Below are 14,751 nucleotides of genomic sequence, written 5' to 3' on the forward strand. Positions count from 1 at the left end.
CATCTTACTTGTTTTTTTGTTATCTCCTAGCAAAATATTTTTAAAGGTTTCCATGCTTATGAGTTTTTTAGATTTTTGTTTGCCAAAGTGCTGGGATGACAGGCATGAGTCACTGCACCCTGTCAAATGGACATTCCTTAGAGATGGAGAAAATTATGCACATGAGTAGGCTTAACCACCACGTGTGGACCTACCCCTTTTTCCTATGGTATTTTGTATGTGTGAGTGATAGATTTACTACATTATAGAGTAATTCAAGTAGAAGGTTTTACTTTTAAGTGCAAATAACAATTATCATCAAGAGGAGAAATCAGTAAGGCTAATCACCTCTATTTGTTTCTCCAGAACACCTACGGTTTCCGTTAAATTTGGGAATCATCTTCTCTTTGCATTTCACAACATAATTCCACAGTCTATGTTGTTTGCATGGAGTATAGGGTTTCTCTTCATATGCAGTGCAATTATGAATATGGTGTCAGGTTCTAATACAAAAATAGACATGAAGATGAATGCTTGGTTTTTTATTTAAGTTTTCTTTTTAACCAAAATCTGGCTTTGACATTATCTGGAAACATACAACATTGACTCCCAGAGCCCCTGACTGTAGACTTACCTGGTGAAACAAATGTGCATCTATTAATCAGACCTAAAACTACCTATAAAGTGTCAATGTTCTTGGTCTCTTGGTGGCTAACATTTCAGGAATCTTTAACAAATCCCCTCCCCAATAGTTTCTAGACCATTAGATTGAGGATTTTTAAAAACCTGTGTTTTAATTTTCAGAGTACGTGTATAGGTTTGTTCTATGGATAAACTGCATGTCACAGGTGTTTTGTGTACAGACTATTTTGTCACTCAGGTAAGAAGCGTGCTACACGATCGGTAGTTTTTTGATCATCACCATCCTCCCATCCTCCACACTCCGGTAAGAACTCATGTCTGTTGTTTCTTCCTTTGTGCCTATCTTCACTCAATATTTGGCTCACACTTGTAAGTGAGAACATGCAGTATTTGTTTCTCTGTTTCTGTGTTTCTCTGCTTGGGATAATGGCCTCTGGCTCCATCCATGTTGCTGCAAAGGACATTATCTCATTCTTTTTTTATGGCTGCATAGGACAATGTAATGCTAACCCAGCCCAATGAGAATTGATAGAATTTGGTCATAGGTATTTAAAATGCGCCTCTATTTATTCTGTTAGATGGCCAAATGCATAATAAGTGTGTGACCCATGACCAGGGGTTTCTCTCACAGAAAACATGTTTGTATTGGAAAACAACCTTGTGGCTCTGAACTGCATCTGGTTTACTCTTACTAAAATAACCAGTCTCTAGGAAAGTCCTGACTTGAAAAGAAATTCAGGTATATTTTTCAGATGAGACATAGAGGAGTCAACTCAACAAAACACATGAAATAACCGATTTAGTGTATTACTTACAGATCCCAGAGAGAGCAGAGCAGAATGCCTCAGATGGCCAAAGGGGGAGCCATTCTGGACACATACTCACACGGCTGAGGGAGGGGCCTATAGTTGAGGCCTTTATTGGCGTCCAGTGTGTTATTGAAGCAACCTTCTTACAGAGGGTTCTAACTGTGGGTTTACAGGAAGCAAGCATGAATCCCATAGAGCCACACTGATAAAAAGGTGGTCACCGCGGCATATTTGCACAGCCCACATGAGGTATGGATGGTCAGGGGGAAAGTCAGATGCTTCATCTAGCTATCTCATAAGGAGGGGTTGTATAAAGTAGATATCTAGAACAACTGCATAGAGAAAGTGGGAGGGATTGGAGAACTGGAAAATGTGTCAAAGGTGTTAAGTCCTGCTTCTGGTATGACCAAGGTAAACATAATTCAAAATAGATGCTGAGGCAACATAAAACTATAACATTAAAAAATTAAAATCATATAAAGTAGAACTTAACAATAGTACTCTAATAATTTCACATATATTATAGCTAGGTAGAAGGTAATTGAAGTGGGCTAATTTATATAAAACTATGTTTGCAAAAGTCTTCTTGAGCCAGGCGCGGTGGCTCACAACTGTAATCCCAGCACTTTGGGAGGCCTACGCGGGCAGATCAGACCAGCCTGACCAACATGGTAAAACCCTGTCTCTGCTAAAAATACAAAAATTAGCCAGGCGTGGTGGCGTGTGCCTGTAATCCCAGCTACTCAGGAGGTTGAGGCAGGAGAATCACTTGAACTGGGAGGCGGAGGTTGCATTGAGCCTGAGCCGAGATCATGCCACTGCACTCCAGCCTGGGCAACAAGAGTGAAATTTCATCTCAAAAAAAAAAAAAAAAGAAGAAGAAGAAGAAGAAGAAAAAAGAAAAAGAAAAAGTCTTCTTGACTAGGCATGGTGACTCATGCCTAGAATTGCAGCAATTTGGAAAGCTGAGGTGGGAAGATTGTCAGGAGTTCAAGACTAGCCTAGGCAACACAGCGAGACCCCAACTCTACAAAAACAAATTTTTTTTCAAAGTGACTGGGCACGGTAGCACATGCCTGTAGTCCCAGCTACTCAGAAGGCTAAAGCAAAAGGATCCCTTGAGACCAGGAATTGGAAGTTGCTATGAGATATGATCACACCACTATATTCCAGCTAAGGCAATACAGCAAGACCCTATCTCTTAAATAATAATAATAATGATGATGATGATAATAATAGACCAGAATTCAGCAGGCAAGTCACTATGATATCACACTGGGAAATGAGCAGTCACAGAAAAAATATAGTGTGTTCCATTATTGCTAGAGGACATATTTTCACATCTTTCAAACACATATGTACTATAGTTTAGATCTTTGGCCCCCCAAACTTCCTGTCACAAATTGATCCCCAATGTTGGAAGTGGGGCCTGATAGGAGGTGCTTGAATTTTGGGGGAAATCCCTCAAGAATGGCTTGGTGGTGTTCTCATGGTAATGAGTACTCACTCTGCTAATTTCGAGGAGAGCTGGTTGTTGAGAAGAGCCCAGCATTTGCCCTTCTCTTGCTTCCTCTCTCACCATGTGATCTCTGCACACACAAGCTCCCCTTTTCTTTCTGTCATGAGTAGAATCAGCTTGAGAACCCAGTCAGAAGGAAGTGTTGGTGCCATGCTTCCTGTACAGTGCGTAGAACTGTGAGCTAAATAAACTTCTTTTCATTATAAATTACCCAGACTCAAGTATTCCTTCCTAGCGATACAAATGAACTAAGACAAAATGCATCTTAAAATTGATAGTGTCAAAATGCTATTGGTCAAAATACAGACTTTCTGTGGTTGTCCTTATACGAATGCACATGAACCTGTCCTGGAAACCTTCCATTGACACCTTCTTTTAATATCATCAACACAAAACTTGCAGAGGAGCTGTCAGTAGGTTGGAAAGATAATCTCACAGAGTGTTGCATAGGGATCTCACAAGAAATGAAATGTCACCAAAGCATTTGGTTAACACAGAAGATGATAATGAGGGGACAATCATAAAGAAGATGAATAGTGACTCCGAAGAGGTGCATCTGAATGAAAGAAATTTAGCAATACCTTTCTTTTTCTTTTCTTTTCTTTTTTTTTTTTTTTTTTTTTGAGACAGAGTCTTGCTTTGTTGCCCAAGCTGGAGTGCAATGGCGTGATCTCGGACCACTGCAACTTCTGCCTCCTGGGGTCAAGCAATTCTCCTGCCTCAGCCTCCCAAGTAACTGGGATTACAGGCACAGGCCATGACACTCCGCTAATTTTTGTATTTTTAGTAGAGATGGGGTTTCACCATGTTGGCCAAGCTGGTCTCGAACTCCTGACCTCAAGTGAACCTCCCAAAGTGTTGGGATTACAGGCGTGAGCCACCGCCCTGGGCAACAATACCTTTCTTAACGTGATTTGCTTATATTTGCATCTCATTGAATAGGAGTGATATAAAACAAATATCCACGTTTTTATATATTGAAAAGAGTTATTGTCATTAATTGTGAGGTAAAAATTATAAGGCATAGGAAGTATTTGTACCATATCTTGTCAATAATTTTATTCCTTTGCTGTGGCATAAAATAATGATGTATTTTGCAATTGATACAAAAAATACATTTAAATTACTTAGAAAACACTGTCAGTGTTAGCATACTGATGTTGTGATTACTATAGAGCTGATATTTATCTACAGGCATTATGTATCATTAGTTTATTCATTCCTCCCAAAATATCAAAAGGTACGTTCTACTACCACTCCTATGTACAAGTTCTGAATTTGAGCTAAACCCCTGCAAAAAAAGGAATAGAACCTGCTCCAATATGTCTCCATAGTCCTTGCTCTCATAAACTATGTTATAAAATGTTTTTCTGTTAAATTGTGACTACATTGTAGGTCTAATTTAGTAAATCTTATGCTAGCCCATACTCATGAAGATATTTTCCTAACATAGGTTGTAAATACTATATTAAACTGTATTTGTATTTGGGTCTATGATGCACCTGCAATTAATTTTATGTGTAATGTGAAGTTAAAGGTACATTTAACTTCCTCCAGTGAATATTGATTTCCTGGAATGTTGATTGTAAAAGCCATCTTTCTACTAATAATTGCTCTTATTACTTATTTGCATTTATATTATTTTGTCTGTTTTGAGCTTTCCTTTATTTCATTGGTTCACTTTTCTATCTGTGCAAACATTACATTGTCTTAATTACTAAGAGTCTTCATTTAATCCAAGAATTTTCCACCCACAGCCCTTTAGCCTATTGTGGTGTTCTAAAAAGAAGAAAGAGGCGAGTAAATCCTGGATGCCTTGCTCCTACACCAATATTTCCAGCTGTACCTTGAAATAAAAGGATTTAGAACTTGAGAACATTGCTGTTGTTGCTTATGTCTCTAATGTTCTCAAGAATCTTAGACAATCCCTGAACACTGCTCCCCGCTTTATTTGTTTAGTACAGTCCTAGTGAAATAAATTAGATGTCAAGGCTCCTCATTATGTTTGCCTGGTTTTTGGAACCTGGGGGACTTTATACTCCTCCAGCAACAGCCAGAGGTGGCAGAGACCTGTCAGTCATTCCCTGGGTGCCTCCGGCGCAAGCGCAGTTGTCCTCCTGCTGCCGACCACGAATGCGGTGCTCCTGCTGCAGACCACGCCTACCAAGGGCCTGCCTCAGCCACTGCAGCTGAGCTCAGGGCCTTCTGTGGGGTTTGCGGGGGGGCAAGGTCAGCTGCCCACTGCCCTCCCTCTGGGGCTATTTGAGGAATGCGGTCCTTTTGCATAAGAAAGTCTTTTCTCTGCAATAATTGTGTTCGCTGATCAGTGACACCTTCCTGGTAACATTTCATATTGCTTCTTTGAAAGTGGGGGTGCAGATATCTTTGAAACTTGCATGCGGTTGCCTTTTTTTTAATCACATAAACATCATTTAAAACCAATTCATATTTTGTATTGTGTATTAATGCCTTTCATTCCTGAATTTTAAAATGCTGTCATAATTATTTTTTGAAATACACACAATTGTTTTCATCTTTTCAATCATCTTTCTTTAGTAATTAAATGAAAATAGCACTTTTATTAGGAACGATAGATGTTACATATTCTCTGTTTAATGTTTTCCGGAAATTTGCTATGAAATACAGCTGTTGAAAAAGAGAGGGACAGAGACTTTCCTGGGAGCCACAGGACAAAATTTACTTACAATCGTAGGCTTAAAGAAGCTATGATAGTTTAAATTACGTGGCTTAGTTGGTTCTTATTGTGGAAGGTGCACAAGGAATTAATTTATGTAGACAGAACACTTAGACCCCCATTTTGAATGCAGAGACAGCTACTTTGCTACTGTGCAAATGAATGTCATCATATTGTTTGTTTTTCTCCTTACCCAAAAGCTATAGACGTTGGCTTGCACATTTGAGTATTTTCACTTTGGTTTTGTAAATGGCTGCTTGACTTGCCTTCCTACAGAAAATCTGTAATATAGGGATGTATTATTTTCTTACTCCTTGATGAGTGAGTGATTAGTTTGCACTGAAATAAAAATGCCACTCAGGAAATGTCATACATCTTCAAGCAGCATATATTTTAATAGTATTGTCTTGTAGAAAGGGAATTACAATCTTTATTTCTTTGATATCAATGAGCAAACTATTTTTTAAATTTTTATATGTTCATTTTTATTGACTCAGTCAATAGTTTACCCATTTTTTAGTTTTTACCTGCTCCATTAATGTCCATTGTTTTAGGCTGACCCTTTGATACTCCTCATATATCGTTTGTATGTAACTAGATGGCAAGTAAAGAGAGGATTCCTCATCCTAGGTTAAACACTGACTTCCTCTTGAAGAAACAACTTAGGGGTCCAAAAAGCAGGCTAGGAATTGTTTAGGTTCTGCAATATGAATTGTGCAAATGCCCACAGGATTGAATTGAGAGAAACACATTCTCTAATGAAAGACGCATTCCTGCAGGGTGGATCTATGAGACTCAATAGCAAATGGCTGTTATACAAGTAATGAAATCCTCAATTTTATGGTCTAAAAGCGATTCTGGAGGGCACTTATTTAAGACACATGAGATGTGATAAAGCAATGGACCAAGAGCATTGATAGTTTATGGATATTTTTATTCCAAATTATTGATAGAGCTTTGTTTGCCAGGCAGTGCTGCAGTCAGGCACTCGGGGTTTCATACTCTATACAGAACATTTTAAGGGCAGATCTTGGTTAATTTTTTTAAGTAACCCTCATCTTCATTCTTTTATTGTATTATGACCTCATGCCATTAACCTTAAATTTCACCACAGATTTAGAAGAACTTAATAGTCAATGAAACCAGATAGATAATGGTATTTATGTAATGAAGGACAAGGGAAAGATGATTCCCAAATCTGAAGGAAACTAGAAGTTTTCTGGGGAAACAAATAGAGGAGATAAGATTTACTAGTTTCTTCTTCATTGATAAGAATTGTGTTCTGTTCTGATAAATGGAAAGCTCCACTGGAATTACAGATGCTCCTCAACTTAAGTTGGGGCTACTTCCCAATAAACCCAACATAAATTGAAAACATCACCAGTCAAAAATGTGTTTAACATGCCTACCTTACTGAGCATCATACCTTAGTCTAGCCTGTCTTAAGAGTGCTCAGAACGCTTATATTTACCTACATTTGTACAAAATAATCTAACAGAAACCATATTTTATAATAAAGTCTTAAATATCTCATGTAATTTATTGAATACTGCAATGAAAATGAAAAACCGAATGGTTGTATGGGTACTCGAAGTACAATTTCTACTGAATGTGTATTGCTTTCTCACAATTATAAAGTTGAGAAATCTTAAGTCATACCTCAGGGATTGCCTTTATTGCACAATACAGGTTTATCGGACACATATACCAACAAATCATAGGAAAGTCAGGTTTGGGTCTGGGGGAGTGGTTAAACCTACTTATACACACTTCCTTCCTCTCTATTGGGCTGCCTTTATCCTTGGGATTGTTGCAAGATGGCTGTGTCATGTAAAGGGCTGTGTCTTTTAGCATCGTGAATGAGATAAAAGAGTTGAAGGCCAACTTCATTCAAATGTCTTCTCGATGTATCTTTCCCTTTTTCTCCTGGACTGCTACTGTAGTTCTGTGATCCATGTCTCTGTAGAAAATGGCTGGCGTAAGTCAAACCTTTCTGACTGGGCGCTGTCATGATTACTTTCTCCCGCTGTTAACACTGTACTTGGAGGTCTTGATGGAATTGGGCAAACTTGTTCTTTCAGACCCTCAGTTTCATCCCAACACAAAACGCTCCAAAAGTCCTTGCTACTCCACAGCAGGGAACTCTCTTGAAGCAGTAACATGAGGAAATAATGGGCTTGCAAGGCTGCCTCACATCCCTCAGGTATCATTGTGCTCATTGCCTGATGTACTGTGTCTTGCCAATCATTGTTCCACGTAATTTACCCATTCTTGGTTTTTACATTGGTTAAGGCATGTATAAACCCTATTCGTTTTTCTACAGCATTTGGATTCATACCTTCTGAAATTACTTGACGATTACTGTTCCTCTGGTTGTTTGCTTCTAGTTGGCAATACAAAGAAACAATGTGAATGAAACTCATAAAGAAAAACCTGTGATTGAATGGGTGTGTGTAACACTAGAGGGAAGGTCAGAGTTGGTCTATGCATGGGTATAGGTAAGAGTCTCAGTGGGTGTCAGCCACTGCGTGTCAACGAATCAGATATTTAAGATGGATCTAAAAGAAAGGTAATATCTCTGCCAATTAAACTACAGTCATGCATTAATTAATGACAGATACAGTCTAAGAAGTGAATTTTTAGGTGATTTTGTCATTATAAGAACAGTGTAGAAAGTACTTACACAAACTTAGATGATATAGCCTACTACATGACTAGGCTATATGGCAAAGTGTGTTGCTTCTAGGCTACAAACCTTTACTGAACTGTAAGCAATGATAACACAATGGTAAATATATATGTGTATGTATGCATATATATAAATACTGTGTGTATACATATGGTATGTATATATATACACATACACACACATACATATATACATATACTATAATAAAAATAAGATATAAAACTTTTTTTTAACTGTTCCTGCTGTTTAAAGCAGATATCATGAGTGGATTTTGCAGAACTGGAAGTTCCTCCAGGTGAGTGAGTGGGTGAGTTGTGAGTGAAGGTGAAGGTCTAGGACATTACTGTACACTACTGTAGACTTAAGAAACACTGTGGGCTTAGGCTATACTAAATTTATTTTTAAAACCTGAGGTAGGCCAGGCACAGTAGCTCACATCTATAATCCCAGCACTTTGAGAGGTTGAGGCAGGCGGATCATGAGGTCAGGAGTTTGAGACCAACCTGACCAATATGGTGAAACCCTGTTTCTACTAAAAATACAAAAATTAGCTGGGCATGATGGCACACGCCTGTAATCTCAGCTACTCAGGAGGCTGAGGCAGGAGAATCACTTGAACCCAGGAGGCAGAGGTTGCAGTGAGCCGAGATTGTGCCACTGTACTCCAGCCTGGGTAACAAAGTGAGACTCCATCTCAAAAATAAAATAAAATAAAATAAATTAATTAATTAATTTTAAAAACTTGAAGTAATAATGACATTATGATTGCTACAATGTCACAAGATAAGAGAAAATTTCAACTCCATTGCAATCTTATGGGACCAGCAACATGTATATGGTCTGTTGTTGACCAAAATGGCCCTTATGTGGTACATGACTCTATACACATAACAGCCCATTTTATATTTATGGAAAAAGCCCTTCTAGAATTATAAAATCACAAGTTTTACTCACATAAAAATTAACACAATATTGAGATTAACTCATAAATGAAATTACAAAAATCTTAAAATTTTGATTATAATAGTTCTAAAGAAGATTTTAATCCAGAGAAATGGGTGTCTTCACATAACCCTCTGTGGCATAAAGAGTAATGGCAATGAAACATTTCTTAATAAAAGAGGCTGCATGATTGTCAGTGTGATTTGCACCTTCCTGTTGACATCCATTCTGTAAGTGTTGAATGCAGGTCATCTTACCTGAAGGTGACAACAGAAGATTTCACTACAAGATCATGCATGTGCCCTCAATAACATCACGTCATTGATGCCACCAGGGTAACAGCTATTGTGATAAAATTTGAAAAATAAACATATGCTAAAAATGTAGAAAGATAGTAAGTAATAAGCATTTGATTTCTTGGGCCCAGGAATTGGAGGCTGCTATGCTCTGTGACCACAACTATGAATATCCATTGAGCTGCAGCCTGAGAAATATAGCTAGACTCCATCTTTAGAAAAGTAAATAACTAAATAAATGTTTGAAAATATTTAGCAAGGGAGCCAAACTAATGTAGCTGAATCTTGGAAATCAAGAAAAAAATTGTTGGTTTAAAAGGGCAAAACTGTCCAGATAGAAAGAACAGGTGCAGATGAGGATAGAGCAGCGTGGCCCAGGAGAGGGGCTAAGCAGTGGACTAAGGATGGGGAGGCTGGAGAAGAGGCTGAGGGGAGTCACATCTTGTCCTGAGATGAAAAGGGGAAAAAAGAAACATGTTCATCTTCAAGCGCATACTCTCTTCAGATTAAAGGAAAGTTTTTAGTTTCTTGGGAAGCAGACAAAAATATAGGTGAGGAGTTTGAGAGATTCATTAATTTCTTTGTGAAATTCAACATAAAGGAAGATATTCTGTGTTGCTTTTTGTTCACTATATGTGTGGGGCTCACAGGGAAGCAACACAGACAAAGTTTCCAAATTCTCAGATGTTAAAGACCAGTGGGGATTCAGAAAACTCGACAGAAACTAAACTGCAAGTGGAAGAACTGCCCTTGGGAGCCCAGAGGACAAGTTTCAGGCCTGGACTGGGATAGGCAAGGGAGGTCTCGAGGAGGAGGAGCGTTGGAGGAGATGCTGGAGAGTGAGGACCACTGAGTCCAGCAAACGGGGCAGGGAAAAGGAAGAGGAAACAGTGTGTCCATGGCACAGGCCAGGGCATGAAAGGAGGGTGGTGGGTTAGAAGGACCACTGGGATAATACATGAGGAGGCAGGAGCTGGAAGGGCAGACCATGGAGGGACTGGGCATGCGGGTGAGGGTACCAGGCAGCTCAGAAAGTGATGCAGGGGCCCCTCTCTGAGGACTGCATTCTGTGGGGAGGGATTTGAATGCCTCAGTTCTTTTATGAAATGTTATCCCCAATCCATATTCCTGAATCCTTTTGATTCAGGAACCAGTCAGAACAGGTGAGGGTGGCCCCAGTCCACTGTGCAGGACCATTAGCATTGCCAGGAGGGGTTGGTGCTGAGGACAAAAGAGAGTGAAACGGGGCAAAGAGCTGTCTTTCCCATCTGTCGTTTTGCAGATGTAAGTGGGATCCATGATCTGGAAATTCACAGAGGCCCGCTCACCACCACCTGATGAAAAATACACCACAGGGTGAGAGCATCCTAACAGCAAACTGCAAATGAGGCGGGTTTGCAGCTGCACAGAGAAGGGACCCCAGGTAAGCTACATGGGCAAGGCGGGCAGAGGACTCCAGGGATGGTAGCAGTGGGTCTTTATGAAATTATTCTCTGAGGGCATACACATGTTTGTCAATGTATGTGCATGACCCCTTGTATGTTGATGTTGACATACAAACCTCACAATTTTCTCATGTTTCTCAGACCATAGCATGTTATCTTGACTTTATTCTTTCTACCACGTAACCATGCCTTGTATACCTAGCAATACTTAACGTTTATTTTTGGTGGATTATTCATAGTTAATGCATTTCCTGACTTAGTAGCCAAATGAAAATGCCTTGCTTTGCATGCCTTTGGTTGATCATTTCTGAAGATTTTTGTCCCTGAATTCAGTGGGAGTCACCTCTCCATGTTCCCAAGGGTCCTGTTGGGACTGTTACATTATCCTACTTAATTTTGGGCTTGTATGTCTTGGAAAATATGAAACTATCAATATTCACTTGAAAATTCCAGATGCTTTATCTTTTACTTTGTTTTTGCCATGTTTCCAATATTATATATTTTCTCCCACTTACTTTGGATTTAATTTCTCTGCTTCCTTTTACAGTATAAATTTAGATGTTTGAATTTTAGATTTCAACTTTTCTAATATATACACACTCAATGCTGTAATTTTCCTCTAAGCTTCCTTGTTGTAGCCAACAAATTTTGATAAGGTGTGTTTTCCTTTACATTTAGTACAACATTTTTTAAAATTTTTCTCATGAGATTTCTTTGACCCATGTGTTATTTGGAAATGAATTATTTACTCTCCATGTATTTTGCAATTCACCAGTTTTTAAAAATTGATTTCTAGCTTAATTCTGTTGTGGTTTGAGTGCATACATTGTATAATTCTGATTCTTTGAAATGGTTTCAGGTATGTTTTATTGAGGACGATGTGGTGCATCTTGACGAGTGGTCTTTGTGTTTGAGTTCAATGTGTGTTCTGCCCGTTGTTGGATAAAGAAGTCTGTAGATGTCAATTTTATCCAATTGATTGATGATATTGTTGAGTTCAACTATGTCCTTACTGATTTTTTCTTCTTGGTGGATCTGTCTATTTCTGATAGAGGAGTGTTGAAAGTCTCCAACTATAATAGTGGATTCATCTATTTCTTCTTGTGGTTTTAACAGTTTCTGCCTCACATAGATTGATGCTCTGTTGCTCTGTTGTTACATGCATACATATTAAGGACCATTTATTTTCTTGGAAAATTGATCCCTTTATTATCACATAAGGTCTTTATCCCTGACAATTTTCTTTTATTTACATTACATTCTTTCTGAAGCTAATAAAGCTATGCCTGCTTTCTTCTGGGTACTGTTAGCGAGGTACATTTTCTTTCATTCATTTACTTTTATATGTCTTTTATGAATTGACAAATAAAATCTGGGGTATTTACTATGTAAAATCTTCACATCACCTTCAAACATGATGTTTAAAGAATAATATACATTGTGAAGTGATAAATTCTCGCTAAGAACGTATGTGTTACCTCACACAGTTATTTTTTGTGGCAAGAACACTTTACATCCACTCTTTCTTCATTTTTCATAATGCAATTTATTGTTAACTATACTTACCATGTTGTACAATACATCTCTTGATCTTTTTCCTCCTATCTAACTGAAATTTTGTACCCTTCACAATCATCTACCCAATCTCATCCCCAACCACCCTTAGGCCCTAGTACCCACCGTTCTACTTTGTATTTATATAAATAAGCTTTTTTAGATTCCACTTACACATGGGTTCATGTGGTATTTGTCTTTCTCTTCCTGGCTTATTTCACTTAACATATTGCCATGCAAATTTCATGCTGCCTCCAATGACAGTATTTCTCCCTTTTTAAGGCTGATAATATCCTGTTTTGCATATACACTACATTCTTTTTATCCATTCATCTGTTGATGGGCACTTAGGTGGATCCCACACTTGGCTATTGTGACTAATTCTGGAATGAACGTGGGAGTGCAGATACCTATCCAACACACTGGATAGTCATGAAATCTCCCAAGGCAGATTTTATTACTCTTGGATATATACCCAGTAATAAGACTGCTGGATCAAAGGGTAATCCTATTGTTATTTTTTTAGGATCCTTCACACTTTTTTCCATAGTTACTATATTGTACTAATTTACATTCCCACCAGCAGTATGCAAGTGTTCCCTTTTCTCCCCATCAACACTTACTAACTTTTGTCTTTTAAAATAGCCATTCTAACACGTGTGAGATGATATCTCATTGATTTTAATTTGCAATTGTCTATGTATGTCTTCATATTTACAGAGATTTCCAATATACAGGATATAATTGGGTCTTTTTTTAGATCTACTCTGACAATGTGTCTTTAATTGGTGCATTGCAACCATTGTTACTCAAAGTGATTACTGACATGCTTGTGAGAGGCGAGGCCAGCTGGACTTCCTGGGTAGAGTGGGGACTTGGGGAACTTTCCTGTCTTACAAGAGGATTGTAAAACACACCAATCAGCGCTCTGTAAAATGCACCAATCAGCGCTATGCAAAACGCACCAATCAGTGCTCTGTAAAATGCACCAATCAGCGTTCTGTAAAACGCACCAATCAGCAGGATTCTAAAAGTAGCCAGTCGAGGGGAGGGTTGAAGAAAGGGCGCTCTGATAGGACAGAAATGGAACATGGGTGGGGACAAAAGGGAACAAAAGCTGGCCACGCCAGCCAGCAGTCGCAACCCACTGGGGTCCCTTCACAGGGCGTGGAAGCTTTGTCCTTTTGCTCTGCACAATAAGCCTTGCTACCGATCGCTCTTTGGGTCCATGCCATCTTGAACTAAGAGTCCAGGGTCAGTTCAACTTGGTGGAGAAAGCTGGCAGTTAGATGAAAAATATACGCAGACTTGCTGCAGCTGTACAGATAACGAACGTAGCAACTCAAAAGATGATGAAAACAGAGTAGAAATGAGAATGATGCCTGGAGCTTGGTTCCGGGCTTTGCTGTGGTGTTAGGTGGTCACAGAGCAGCTTATTGAGAGTTTATGTCCATGCCTCCTGCTAACAGTAGATACTTGATTAGGATGTGAACAGAATGTTTACCTGGTTTTTACTTATAGCACTTGGATTACTAGTATTAGAATCTTAGCCCTTTGGAGACAGAAAATTCTTCGATTCTGTGTTTTCAGAGTCTAGGATAATTCGTCCGGCCTCACTGGTGAGAATATGTAGGTGTTGAACTAATGCACGGATTAAACTGTAAGGGCAAAGAAAAAAGTTTCCCTTTGTCCTCTGAAGGTTCAGTGAAAAATTAACTGGCAAAAGGAAGATTAATAGAAGGAAACGTATGTAAAATTTTATTTTAAATTGCATAGGGAGGGAACCACAAAAGAATGATGACCCAATGAGGTACACAAGTTTATATATCTGTTTGTATAGAGGAAGGAGGAGATGTGGAACGTTGACTATTATTTTAAGAGGCAATAGACGGTCAAGGAGAATGAACAGACCCAGGAGGCAGGAAGCAGACGTTAGGGGAGGGTGAGGTGCAGAGCTACACAGGAAGAGAGGTTATTGTTTAATGCAAATTAAGTCCTCCAGATAATCTCTTGGAGCTGACCTCAAAAGAATAGATGGTAAGTTTGTCCGGGCTGGTGAGGACTTCCAGCCTCTTGATCTTTCCTGGTTACTTGATGAGATCCCTGGGAAGGGTGTTCAAGAGCATTGCATTTATTTATTTATTTATTTATTTATTTATTTATTTATTTATTTATTTATTT

At 38.7% G+C, this 14,751-nt stretch overlaps 1 protein-coding gene across 2 annotated transcripts in view; it reads left to right on the forward strand.

The window, feature by feature from the left end:
- The first annotated feature begins 5,071 nt into the window (after positions 1-5,071).
- SNRPN (small nuclear ribonucleoprotein polypeptide N) overlaps positions 5,072-14,751 on the forward strand; it is a 154,690-nt gene continuing 145,010 nt past the window's right edge. Inside the window, exons 1-2 of one of the 2 annotated variants that reach the window (XM_026447186.1) lie at positions 5,072-5,289; positions 10,854-10,960. The gene's annotated coding sequence lies outside the window, so the exon portion shown is untranslated. The remainder of the gene's footprint in view (positions 5,290-10,853; positions 10,961-14,751) is intronic. The other variant, XM_026447185.1, reaches the window with a different exon arrangement.

This window comes from Piliocolobus tephrosceles, chromosome 6, assembly GCF_002776525.5.
Source record: "Piliocolobus tephrosceles isolate RC106 chromosome 6, ASM277652v3, whole genome shotgun sequence".
In the NCBI taxonomy this organism is placed as follows: domain Eukaryota; kingdom Metazoa; phylum Chordata; class Mammalia; order Primates; family Cercopithecidae; genus Piliocolobus; species Piliocolobus tephrosceles.